General features: G+C 42.5%; 1 protein-coding gene across 1 annotated transcript in view; it reads right to left on the bottom strand.

Moving 5' to 3' along the window:
- Positions 1–12,108, bottom strand: part of FRMPD1 (FERM and PDZ domain containing 1) — a 72,195-nt gene extending 60,087 nt beyond the window's left edge. The window contains exon 1 of the mRNA XM_033173514.1: positions 11,926–12,108. The gene's annotated coding sequence lies outside the window, so the exon portion shown is untranslated. The remainder of the gene's footprint in view (positions 1–11,925) is intronic.
- Positions 12,109–13,046: the final 938 nt, after the last annotated feature.

Raw genomic sequence — 13,046 nt, 5'->3', positions numbered from 1 at the left:
TCGCCATATCAGGGCAGCAGGGAAGGATGTGGTGGTGGAATGAACCAGCAGGCAAATACAGAAAGGGGAGGTTGATCACTCTGCAGGACTGTCATCAACTTCATCATGATTAGAGGACATCTCAGTCTAGTTGCAGTGTTTTTCAGGGCATCACCTGGGATAGGAAAGTGGCTGCATTTTCTTTGTAATAAAAACGGACTATTGAAAATTTATTCTTTTTTTTGTAAGCACATATAACTTAACGGGCAGTTTGGCCCTCAGTCCACCAGGTTGTTACAAAAATTAGGTGCTACTCCCATTCTGTGCAAGATTCCTGGGGGTTCCAGGCACTCACACGGGGTCTGTGTTCCTTTGGAGACTGTCAAAGCTTTAACAAATATGGTTTATTCATTCTTACCAGAGAGGAATGGCAAACTAAGCTGATGGACTACGGCGAAATGGCTATACTGACTGGGAAGCTCAGAAACCAAGAAGACAAAAACTTCAAGAAAGAATGGGATTTTTAAAAATTATTTAACTAGGAGGCTACTGTAAGCAGATGAAAAAAATTAGCAGCATTTTAATTTCACTTGTAATGTAACAAACACTATGGACAATATGGACAGATACATAATATAGATTATGAAATAATATGCAGTTGACAATGTTGACAATAGAACCCATGGAGGGGCTGGTGGGAAGCCTCGAGATTCAGCTAAATCTCTATATACGGATATGTATTAGGTATTGTTATAAATCCACATTTGTAAAATCAAATAAAAACGATTTCAAAAATAAGATAAAAAATGGTTTATTCAACTACAGTATTTACACCTTCGGTCTGCATGAAGGGAGTCCAGATCTTGCAGCATATTTTACGCCACACCTTTCCTTCACAGTGTTCAAGGTGGCCTGCATGGTTCTCCCTTTCCATTTCATCATCACAACATCCCTGGGAGGTAGGTAAGGCAGAATGGGGCTTTGAATCCTGGTCAATCAGGTCCTAGTCTAAACTCTAACTGCTGCACTGCAACAGTTCCCAATTCAAGCTCAATGGTTAATAATAATAATAATAATAATAATAATAATAATAATAATAATAATAATTTTTTTATTTATACCCCGCCCTTCCCAGCCAAAAAACCGGGCTCAGGGCGGCTAACACCAATTAAAATCACAGCAAAAAAACATAAACACAATCAATTTAAAATAACAAATTAAAATACAAATTTAAAAATTCAATATTAAAACTACAGTCTCATTTACAAATAACCCACCAATAAAGAATGAAGCATAAATATTAAACAGAAACCAACCCAAAGGCCAGGTGGAACAGCTCCGTCTTGCAGGCCCTGCGGAAAGATGCCAAATCCCGCAGGGCCCTGGTCTCTTGTGATAGACTGTTCCACCAAGTCGGGGCCAATACTGAGAAGGCCCTGGCCCTAGTTGAGGCCAACCTAGCGTCTTTGTTGCTTGGGACCTCCAAAAGGTTATTATTTGAGGACCTTAAGGTCCTACACGGGACATACCAGGAGAGGCGGTCCCTTAGGTACGAGGGCACTGGACACTCCTAGTTTCATGGCATGTGGCCAGTGTGGTGCAAATTACCGTATCTGCTATTCTACTTGAAACTTGCATCCCCTTGCATCCACAGCAGTTTTTAATTGCAGGCACACACAACCATTATAGCATGCCAACCCCACTTCCTAGCTACCCCTGGAAGATCCAGCGGTTGCGTCCCAGTGGAACCTAACCCACATGATTCTGCAGCTTAGAGTAGCTGCATTTGCCCTCCTTTGCAGGAGCAGCTGGCAAAAGCATACTTTAATCATAAGCTCTGCAAAAGGAATATGGGAGAAGAGCTGTTGCCAATCTGAAATGCGGGAAAGGAAAAACCAGAACAAATGAGAGGAAATTGCATCAGGAATAATTAGAATGCATTAAGTCTCTATCAGATCTGAGACAAGGCAGGGTACCCATTCCTTTTAATAATTAGAAAGGAAGAGGAAGATGCTGATTCCGGCATCGCCACCTCTTTTCCAGCTTTGCTTTAACAGCAGACCGAAGCTCAGAAATTTAACAGGTGAAGAGTACCACCATGCCAGGAAAGGCCTGCTGTATCAAATGCCATTAAGTAACAGGAGTGGACATGCTCAGAATGAACAAAGTTGCCTGAATATTTTGGCATTTAAGCTCAGGTGCACTTTTGTACCTTGGGGTGGCCAAATGCAAGAGAGGACAGGTTTTGCGTCAAAGAGGAGATTTCATCAAGGCACCTTTGAAATTCTCTCTTCTACGTAACTGTTAAAGCCCTTGTCCTCCTTTGTGTATGGTCACCATAATCCTATCAGTTTTTAAGATATGAAGTGGCTGTTACTTATTCAGTAACAGTTAGGGTCCTTGACTGACCACCCACCCTTTGTTTTTATTTATTTAATGAAATAATGGAATACAAAAAAAGAGAGAAAAGGTACGGTTAATGTTCTTTGCACACACTTAGCGATGCACAAACTACAAAACAAATAATAATAAATTAAAGCATTACAGATCAGAAGCCTTCTACAGGGTCAGAGCATCAATGAGAGTTCACAGGTATCTTTGTGCCTAGGTATTCAGAAGTGTTTCTGGAGGACCACCTGCCTTTTAACCAAATTAAACTTAAGTAAATGTGCACATCATCAGAACCAGAATAAAGATACTGGTACCTGAGACTGCAGTTTTAATTTTGAATTTTGAATTTGTATTTTAATCTGTATTTTAAATTGATTGTTTTTATGTTTTTGCTGTGATTTTAAGTAGTGTTAGCCGCCCTGAGCCCGGTTTTTGGCTTGGAAGGGTGGGGTATAAATTATTATTATTATTATTATTATTATTATTATTATTATTATTATTATTATTATTATTATTTTCAGTTACCAACCAAGCATGAGTTTTTGCAAAATCATCATTGTTGGCATCTGTTTGTTAGAAGGAGTAATTGTCAGTATTTTCCTTTTTGATCTCTTTTGATTTCAAAAATAGCTTTGAAAATGTAAATACATGTAAACACATAGTCCACCTATTATAACTGACCCCCACTGATTATTCCAGTAAATCTCTAGTTGATTAATCAAGCGATCAAAGACTACACACTTAGTAATGGGGTGGGGATGGTACTGAAAGCAGACTCACGGGTTTAGCCAAAAGCTGATTTGCCAAAAACACTGCGGCATCTACCGGAAATTTCATTTCTTCTGAAAATCCTTGCTAATATAGAGGTAAGCCACAAAGAACAATTTAGCACCCTACAACATCAGTGCCAGTAACCTTGGGTCTTTCTAACTTAAAGCAGCCTAAAGCAGCTCTGAAAAACCTGCATTGCTGTGCAACAACAAACTTGGATCAATACCTTTTGGGGGGGGGGACTGTATTTATTTATGGTCTATCTACGAAAGCACTCTATGTGGCAAGAGTACACAGGATAGAATGGTGGGACCTGAAAAAGCCAGGAGATTTAACCTCCCTTTAAATCCATATCGGTGAAAAGACAAGAACTCACTCTGAAACTCACTTACAGGTGGTACCTAACACCATGGAAACTAACACTAATATGCCCAGGAATCTCATCAAAATGCTGGAGACGATGCACCTCCACAGGAATATACCTCCACATGTGGTGGGAATGTCCTAAAATACAACTCTTCTGGACATCAATCATACAAGAAATATGCAAAATAACTAAGCAAGTATTAGAAGTCACCTCACAACTAAACATCTTCGAAGACAATAATACCCACTCACATCACAAAGAGCTCATAACCCACCTACTCTCAGCAGCCAGAAGCATCATAGCCAGACACTGGAGAGACCTGTCATGAGTAAGCATAGACCAATGGTATCAAATCGTATGGGAAACAGCCTTATTAGAAAAACTAACCAATAATCTGAAACTGACATGGGGACAAATAGAAGATGCCCTCACCCCGATATGGTTACCCTTTATCACATACACAGCCCAACAAGCCAACAAGAATCCACCTACAGCATACAAATCAATATGGCTAACCTGATCCAAAACACCCACACACAAACCCACACACATCCCACTCACACATGAAAACAAATTTCATTACAGCCAATCAAAGACAACCAACCACACCCTAGGCCACCCCCCAACCTCTCTCACCACCAAAGAAATACAAGCCAATAGTAAAGAGAACCCACACAAGTGACACTGACACAAAACCCCACACATACACTAAGCAGAAAAACAGAACCATTGCCACTCCACTCCACCCCACTCACCATTCCCCCCTCTACCTCTTTCCTCCTTTTCTTCTTAATGTAATACTAATGTCTCACAACAAATGAAACTGATCTGTCAAAAATGCAACTTGAAAAAAGAGACATTGCACATACCCACTTTTGTAAGCTAAGAAATCTTTAATAAAACATATATTTCAAAAAAGCCAGAAGATTCCAGCAGCAAGAAGGGAAAACTTAGCGGGGATTTGCCCTTTAGTTTATCTCAACGGAACAGAGCATCCTTCCCCCAATGAATGAGTTAACGTGATGCAATGCATTGAAGGTGGACTTGAGTGACCTCTGCTCAAGTTGCTGCTCAGACATGAACCCAACACTTAGAGACAATCACTATTTGTCTGCCTATCCTAACTCACAGGGCTGTTGAGAGGATAGCAACGCACAAAGCAGCCTTGAGTCAAACCATTGTTCCATCTATACAGTGGTACCTTGGTTCTCAAATGCCTTGGTATTCAAACAACTTGGAACCCAAACACAGCAAACCCGGAAGTATGTGTTCTGGTTTGTGAATGTTTTCGGAAGCCGAATGTGCTCCATTTGAGTGTTACACTGAGGTCTGTCTGTTTTTGCTATTTATTTTGCATTTTTGTTTTTGCGGCTCTTTTTCGTTTTGTTTTGGTGACAGTGTGGAACCCAGTTCACCTACTGATTGATTGATTGTGTGACTGCAGTACATTGTTTATTGCTTTCATTTTATGGATCAGTGGTCTCATTAGATAGTAAAATTCATGTTAAATTGCTGTTTTAGGGGTTGATTTTAAAAGTCTGGAATGGATTAATCCGTTTTGCATTACTTTCTATGGGAAAGCGCGCCTTGGTTTTGGAACGCTTTGGTTTTGGAACGGACTTCCAGAATGGATTAAGTTTGAGAATGAAGGTGCCACTGTACTGACAACACGGATTGGCAGCACCTCTCAGGGTTTCAGATCGGGGATGCTCTCAGTCTTACCTATAGAGCTAATGAGGATCGAACCTGGCATTTTCTGTATGCAAAGCAGAAACTCTACTCCACAGAGCTAAGACCCTTCCCTGTGCCCACTGCCCCGAGCTGTTTGGAGAAAGGGCAAGACACCCACATAATTAAAAACTGGCCTTCTTTAACACCAGTCAGATGAAATCAAATAAACAAGGAATATTTGATGTTACGTTGGAGAGGATGCCAGGAAACAAGGAATTACGTTCACATGTGGTGTGGGGTGTGTGTATAAATATGTACCTTTTTTGGCAAAGGGTGTTTAAGGAGATAACAGAAATCACCAAGTTAAAGCTGACTGAAAGTCCAGTGGTAGCATTATTATTAATTTACGAGCTACCAGGAGCTGCACTGGGATCCGGGGGGCTGCATGCGACCAAGCAAAAGTTTCCCCTCATTTGATGTGGGGAACGGTCATTATCAATTTACGAAGGGGTGGAAGGTTCGCAGGCTATGACGGACTTGCTCACAAATTCATTGACAGTTGCACAAATTATTATAGCCAGGAAGTGGAAGAGGCAAGTAGAATATAAAATGGAAGAATGGTATAAAGACGTGTGGGATATAGCTATTAACGATAAATTAACATGTGCCATCATTAAGGTAAGACGGGGAATACACAGGAGAACTTATTTTGTGGAGATATGGAAGGTGTTTGTAGAATTTGTACTGTTAAAACGGAAAGGGGTCAAACCATCGCAAGAGGTGTTGAAATTTTGGGAGGTTGGATAGTTACAATGGAATGGCCTCGGTGGTGGGCTGCACATTTTTATTCTTATTCATTTATGATGATTACTTTGTCAAAAAACAAAACAAAAAACCCACTGGCATTCGTTTGGAGGACGAAAGCTTTGTTCACATGTCCTAAGAAGTGGCTGTCGAGCTTTCTGTTTTTCAGAGAACCCCTTCCACACCGGCTGGCCTGCCAAGGAATTCTTGCATGTTTGTTACGCAATCCGCACACACACACTGCAAAGGGTTCTGGGAAATTGTTCAAGGGTGTACATTCAGTTCAAATTGGATGCTGGCCGAGGCTCTTACCCTCGCTCTTCTTGTCCACAGGAACTGATAACACACCCTCAGACAGAGATGGAGAATGGGCAGCTCTCCAGAGACCAAGGGATAAGAGGAGTCTCATCTGCCAACCCCTAGAGGGCTCCTGACTCCCCACCCCTTCCCTAAAGACTCCCCCATTATCCCCCGGAACCCCCTCCCTATAGCAGCATGTTGCCTTGGATGGAACTAATGAGCTGTCTTCAAAGGAAACACATCCACCACAACTGATCTTTTAAAGGAGCCATAGTTTTCCGCTGACCATGGTTTTGAAGCTACTGCCAAATAGGATGGGAGGAAGGGGAATAGTGCAGGCAGATCCACACCATGCATTTAAAGTTCAACCAGTGTGCATTTAAAATACATGGCTTTCTCGAAACCACTTAAGAGTTGCAATTTACAATCCAGCGGTATATAGAGTTTGCTAAATAAAAAACCCTGCAGTGGCCTGGTTTGCACATGATAAACCAGGGTTTATTAAGCCATTGCTTAGCATTATCTGTGAACCCTGCAGCTTAAATAGAGTTTGTTTGCTGTCAACAAACTATGATCTGAAGCCATGGTTTGTTGCTAGCTTGCAAACCCCGATATGTTTAAAGCATAGCTTGGCATTGTGTGGGAACATTGTGTGTGTTTAAAGTATAGCTTGGCACTGTACATGAACACTGTGCATGTTTAAACCATAGCTTGGCATTGTGCGTGAACACTGTGCATGTTTAAAGCATAGTTTGGCATTGTGCGTGAACATTGTGTGTGTTTAAAGCATAGCTTGGCATTGTGTATGAACATTGTGTGTGTTTAAAGCACAGCTTGGCATTGTGCGTGAACACTGTGCATGTTTAAAGCATAGCTTGGCATTGTGCGTGAACATTGTGTGTGTTTAAAGCATAGCTTGGCATTGTGCATGCTGGAAGCTGCCCAGAGTGGCTGGGGAAACCCAACCAGATGGGCAGGGTATAAACAACAACAACAACAATGTAGCACTTTTCCTTAACTATGATTTGTTTGACCACTCTACCCCAGAACTAGCTTGCCAAAGGACAAGGCAAATGAAGTTGGAAAACAAAGCAACTTTAGAGAAACGAGCCATGGTTTCATCATCTGTGGTTTGCTTGAACATCTTGAAAAGCACAGGGCCTGGAGTATTTCGGCAGAAATCGTTTGCATGATGAAATGTGTAGGATTTGATCTGTGAAGGCATGCAACTTGTCACTTACTGTTGCTGTCACCGAGTGAGGAAAGTCCATGTTGAACTAGATCTATTATTATACTGTGTGAGTGCCAGGTGGGTTCATCTCTGTAGGAAAATAAGCATGTACGCACCCCTTGCCATAATTTCTCTCAGAGATGTGGCACTCTTTCCATCATCGCGCTTTTGTGCACGTGGCAAGGATGATTGTTTTAAAGCTTCTTGTCTTTTTAAAAAGAAGGCAGATTCTTGGGGGTGGAGAGAGGGAGGCGTGTCTTTATTTTGGGGGGCAAGCCCTGGCCCTGTGTTTTTGACAGAGTTTTGCTGATATTTAGCACGTGTAATAATTTCCTCCACCACCATACCCATGTCAGGAAAAACTTTACCTGGTGAGCTTCTAAAATGTCAGGTGGTGGTGGTGGTGGTGGAATAAAGAACTTCCGATTCTTCACCTGTCTGCTATTTAAAAACAATATGCACTTTGTCCAATTCAATATAACACCCCACTTTCTGAATTTTATTGTTCTAACTTTCTCTTTTAATCTCTTTCTCCCTCTTTCCCCATAATAATTATCTTTTTAAAAAAGTTTTTTGTTTATACTTTTCAAATTTATACATTTCTTTAGTTTTACAATCATTTTAACATTTTGAAGTTTGACTTCCTTCCCCTTCTTTCTGCAGTTCCTTAAATTAATTTTTTTATATATCTTCTGCATATCCAAATTCATTTAATTTGCTCGTTTAAATATCTACTTTAAATATATACTCTTGTGAAACTTCAGGTTATTACAATAATCCTGCCAATGTTTTATAGAAAGTTTGTTATCCTGATTTCTTATTCTTCCGGTAAGTTTCAGTAAGTAATTTTTCCATGTTTCTCTTTTAACCTCTTTATTATTCTTTTAAAAAAATTAAAAATTAAAATAAATCTTCTTCCTTCTCTATTTCTCCTCCCCCCTTCATGATTTTATTGTATCTAAATAAAGCCTTGGTTTGGTTCAAAAAAGGGAAAAGATATTAAGTTTCATGTTTTTCTCTCTAAACCTTAATAAATTTTATTTTAGTTAAATAAAATATCAGGTGGCGGTGGAGAGAAATGGGAGCAAAGCAAAGAAAAAGAAAAGAAAAGAAAAGCTGGCAATGCTTTTTTTGGGCTTTAAATTCACATTGCTAGTGGCACTATAGAACTAATGCCAAACTTTCTCCCAGCACAGACAGATATATGTAGAACCAAACAATGGCTCAACAACTGCCAAGCACACGTCTACCTAACAAACAGGCAGGATGTCAAATCCTGCTTTTACTAAACATCCAAACTTTAAAAAACAAAACAAAACTAAGCAGTGCCTGATCTGTGCTTCTGTGTAGCATTTAGCCTGTGAATATTTCATGCTCTTGTTCCCAGCTGGCAGTCAGGCATTTGCAACCAAGTTGTACTGTGCTTTCAAATTTGCACCTGGATTGCTGTTTCTGCAAGCTGTTCATTCCTGAGGCCATGGCACTTTAGATGCAAGAATGGGGTGATTCTGTGCACCTTTAACCCCTGTATAAAAGGGGCTGTGCCAGGTATAGCTCCCTCGAGTTGTGCCAGGTATAGCTTTCCTCCTTTCTCCATTAAAGGTAAAAGTATCCCTGACCATTAGGTCCAGTCGCAGATGACTCAGTCTAAATCTGCAAAAATTCCCTCATCCACAGGATAGTTAAAAGGAGCTAGCGTGATCTGCTGGAAAGGAAGGGGGGGCGGAACCAGACAGGTCTTGTACCTTTAATTAGCCGTGTAAACATTTGGACACAGCTATTAAAGGTCTACTTTTTCACCAGACCCACCCTAATCGGAGTCCTGAGTAGCAGGAGTTCTATAAAGGAAGGCCTTTGCTTACAGAAGGTCTCAATTTCAATCCTGGGCATCTCCAGGAGATTTTGCAGGTGGGATTTGCAAATGAAGGTTGCAAAGTTAAAGGGGATTTTGTACTTTTCCTCAACAGCCCCCCCCAACCCCAAATCAAACTACCGTAGTTGCAGGCGATGGAGAAATGCACTTGAAAGTACAGGTTCACAGTTGCTTGATGCAATTGTCATATAACCTCCTTGCAGACAAATCAGAATGAATGCTGAATAAGCAGCTGCTGCTGTACGGCCTCCCCACAAACTGTGGGCACTTCCAGTCTAATTTTTGGGTGGGATTCAATCACAAAGCAGAAAACCCAGGCCGAGCAGTTATTGTTGATTGGCAGTGCTTGCAACACAAAGACGCTCCCCCAAAATATCAGACTTTTTTGCAGAAAGGAAAGTGTGGGACAACACTTATTTTGACCATCTAACCTCCCTGCAAACAAATAGGAATGAATGCTCATTAAATAGCCACGATAATCTCATCTCCCTGGAAACAAACTGGGAGGTCTGCTCAATTGACAGGTCATCTGGTAGCAACTGAAGACTGAGGAAAACCATGCTTGTCTATGAACACATTAGCACCTTGAAATGCAACAAGGTTGCTTCCTCCCCTGCCATGCTGCACTTTAAGTCATTTTTAAAAATTGCTGTACAGACCAGAAAGAGGGCAGGGGGTGTCTTCACCTGATATGCATTACCTGACTTGTTTTCCCTGCACCGAACTCCCATTCACCGGCACTGTCATCTGAGCGTGTGCAATGGCTGCTGGAAGTGTACACACCCCAGCCTAACTTCGGCTTCCATTTTCAAACTGGATGGAAGCTGATTTAAGGGAAAGTGCACCAGACAGAAGTATTTCTCAAAAAACTACAGAGTACCTATGGATGTTGGCTCACGCCACATGTGCTGAGCTTCAACCACTGACAGTGGTGTCGCACTGGAGCCAGAGGAGAGGGTAATATGTACCTAGCCTGGCCTAGATTATTGCTACTCAGTTAAATATGTGTTTAGCCTGATTTAATACTTTGTGGGAAATAATTTTTGGCCAAGAACAATCTGCTTTGAAGTGATGGCATTTCTGCAGAGACTATTGCCTGGTCTATTGGGGCTTGAATATCTCACACTCTTTCCCGGTCTGACATTGTATGCCCTTTCAAAATGTGGCTGTTGTTGTTTTTTGGAGGGGGGGAGTTATTGGGTTGTTGTTTTTATTTTGATTATGTATTTTGAGCTTTTATATTTTGATTTTATTCTGTGAACTGCCCTGACACCTCCGGGTCTAGGGCGGTATATGAAGTCAATAAATAATAATACTGTAACAGATGTCTCAAAATGTCTCCAATATGAAGGCAGCTATTTATCCTCAGTCCTGCCAACCTAGCAGTTCGAAAGCACGTCAAAGTGCAAGTAGATAAATAGGTACCACTCCGGCTGGAAGGTAAACGGCATTTCCGTGTGCTGCAACCCCAGAGCCGTCCACAACTGGACTTAATAGTCAGGGGTCCCTTTACCTTTACCTATTTATCCTCAGAGCGCTTTCCTAGCGTGTACCCAGAAGAGACGTTGGGAAGATCAAATGGATAGGATCCAATACCCCATACTAGTGAACCCTGAGGATTTCCCCGCCTCCTTTTTGCGAGGTATTTGATACTGCTTTACAATGAAAGAAACAAAGCACGAGGCTAGCGTTTTCAAAGCAGATCATGAAGGAGAGGCGCAAAATTGCAGGTTACACTGAACTCTGCATCATTACGCAGAACGCCAATGCCTCCCTAAGTTCCAGGCTAGGAGCAAAGCTAGGTTAGGAACACGGCAGTCCCGAAAACGTAAACCCCACTGAATGCAATTGGATCGACTTCCTAGCAATGGGATCTACTACTTTGCGCCGATGCCACTCGGTTTTGGATGGGGCCACAGTCCAAGCGCAGTAACTTCATTTGGGGCTTGCTTGATGGAAGGCAGGGGTAAAGCACAACAGAAATATTGGGCGGAGCGGGGGGTTGCGTTATTTTTGACTAAAGCGCCTTACGATCGGGCTATCTTACTTTCAACTCATTCTCCGGCGACATTAGGAGGCGGGAGGGAGGAAGCGATTTCAGATCGGCAGGGAGTGGCCGGAACGCAAAAGTTAAAACGCACCATTTCAATCCATCCTCGCAGAGGACGGACAGAGGAACGCGGAGGGTGCCGCCTGCCACTTTCCGCCAGGGGTAGGGATACGAACCCACCCCATAGAAAGCAGTGGAGCACCCCAAGAGAGGAATGGGGTGGCATGGCAGCGCTTGGCACCCGGAGGTAAGCGCGTCCTGCAGCTTGGAGCCGCGATCGTCGCCTCTCCCTGCGCCCTGCGTGCCTTCTCTGGCAATCGCAGGAGACGAAGGGTCGCCTCGGTCGAGAGGAAAAGCCCCGTCGGACGCCTCTCCATCAGGGCGACTCAATTCAAGAAGAACAAAATTGCCTTGCGCTCCCGGCGCTCGCTTCCCTGGGATTAAGTCCCCCTCCTTGCTTATTCCAAGCGCAGGATCGGGACGCTTACCTCTGCCGCCAAACCTGCCCGAGTGATGCTCAGAGCGCGCTTTCCCAGCTCCACGTCCCGCCGTCCAGGAGTCGGAGGTCTGGGGAACTTTTTCCGCCGGCGCGCGCAAAGGAGATGGAGAATTACGGTACCTGAATTACGCCGCTCCGTCCGCACCAAGCAACTGCAAGAGAGCGAGACCTGGGAGCCTCCATCCGGCCAGCAGTGGCAGGTGGGGGCTGTGCTCTGGGGCCCCGCCCCGCCCGGGAAGCCCCGCCCCTTGCCCCACCCCTGCCGGCTGGAGCCTCAGCTTCTTGGAGAGCCTGTGATTCAAGACGTTCAAAACTCTGTGATTCAAACTCCGATCTTTCAAGGGAAGCAGTTTTGCTGCGCAAGACCTTGAAATCAGCTTTAATTGTGCAAGCTGAATTTACTAGGGTGTGATTAGATCTCATCTGATAAACAGTGACAGTCCGAAAGTGCAATCCAAGTCTGCATCCAAACAAATGTTTTAATTACCTTGTACAGGGATAGAAATGGTTACCTGTCCCATTTAATTACAACGCTGTATTTCCCAAGAGCAAAAATAATGGGTAGCCCCTTGATATATGAGCTACTGCATGTAGCTCTATCCTTTTTTTAAAAAATAATCTTTTTATCTTATTTTCAAAAAGAGAGAAAGAAAAGGAAAGAGAAAATACATCAAAAAATAGCACTAAATCCAAATACTGTATCAAGATTGCTCTGAATCTCCTGACTTCCCCCCATTCCTTCCATGGGTCCTTTTGATTCTATTTTCAACTGCATATCAACACATCTCCAATTTTTCATCTTCCTAAATTATCTATACATTCTGTTACATTACAAGTGTATTTAAAATCCCGCTAATGTTTTAACCTGTTTACAATAATTCTGCATATAAACATTTCCCATTCTTTTTTTTAAATATCTTGTTTTCTTGATTCCTGAGCTTCCCAGTTAGTTTTGCCATTTCGGCATAGTCCATCAACTTGGTTTGCCATTCTACTCTGGTCAGGGCTGTCTCTTCCTTCCATCTCCATGTAGCTCTATCCTAAGCTTGTTCAGCGGAAACCCAGCCAGATGGGCAGGGTATAAATAAATTACTACTACTACTACTTGGA

Source organism: Lacerta agilis, chromosome 16 (assembly GCF_009819535.1).
Source record: "Lacerta agilis isolate rLacAgi1 chromosome 16, rLacAgi1.pri, whole genome shotgun sequence".
In the NCBI taxonomy this organism is placed as follows: domain Eukaryota; kingdom Metazoa; phylum Chordata; class Lepidosauria; order Squamata; family Lacertidae; genus Lacerta; species Lacerta agilis.
The sequence above is the reverse complement of the archived record's forward strand: the minus strand, read 5'-3'. Positions and strand labels throughout refer to the sequence as shown.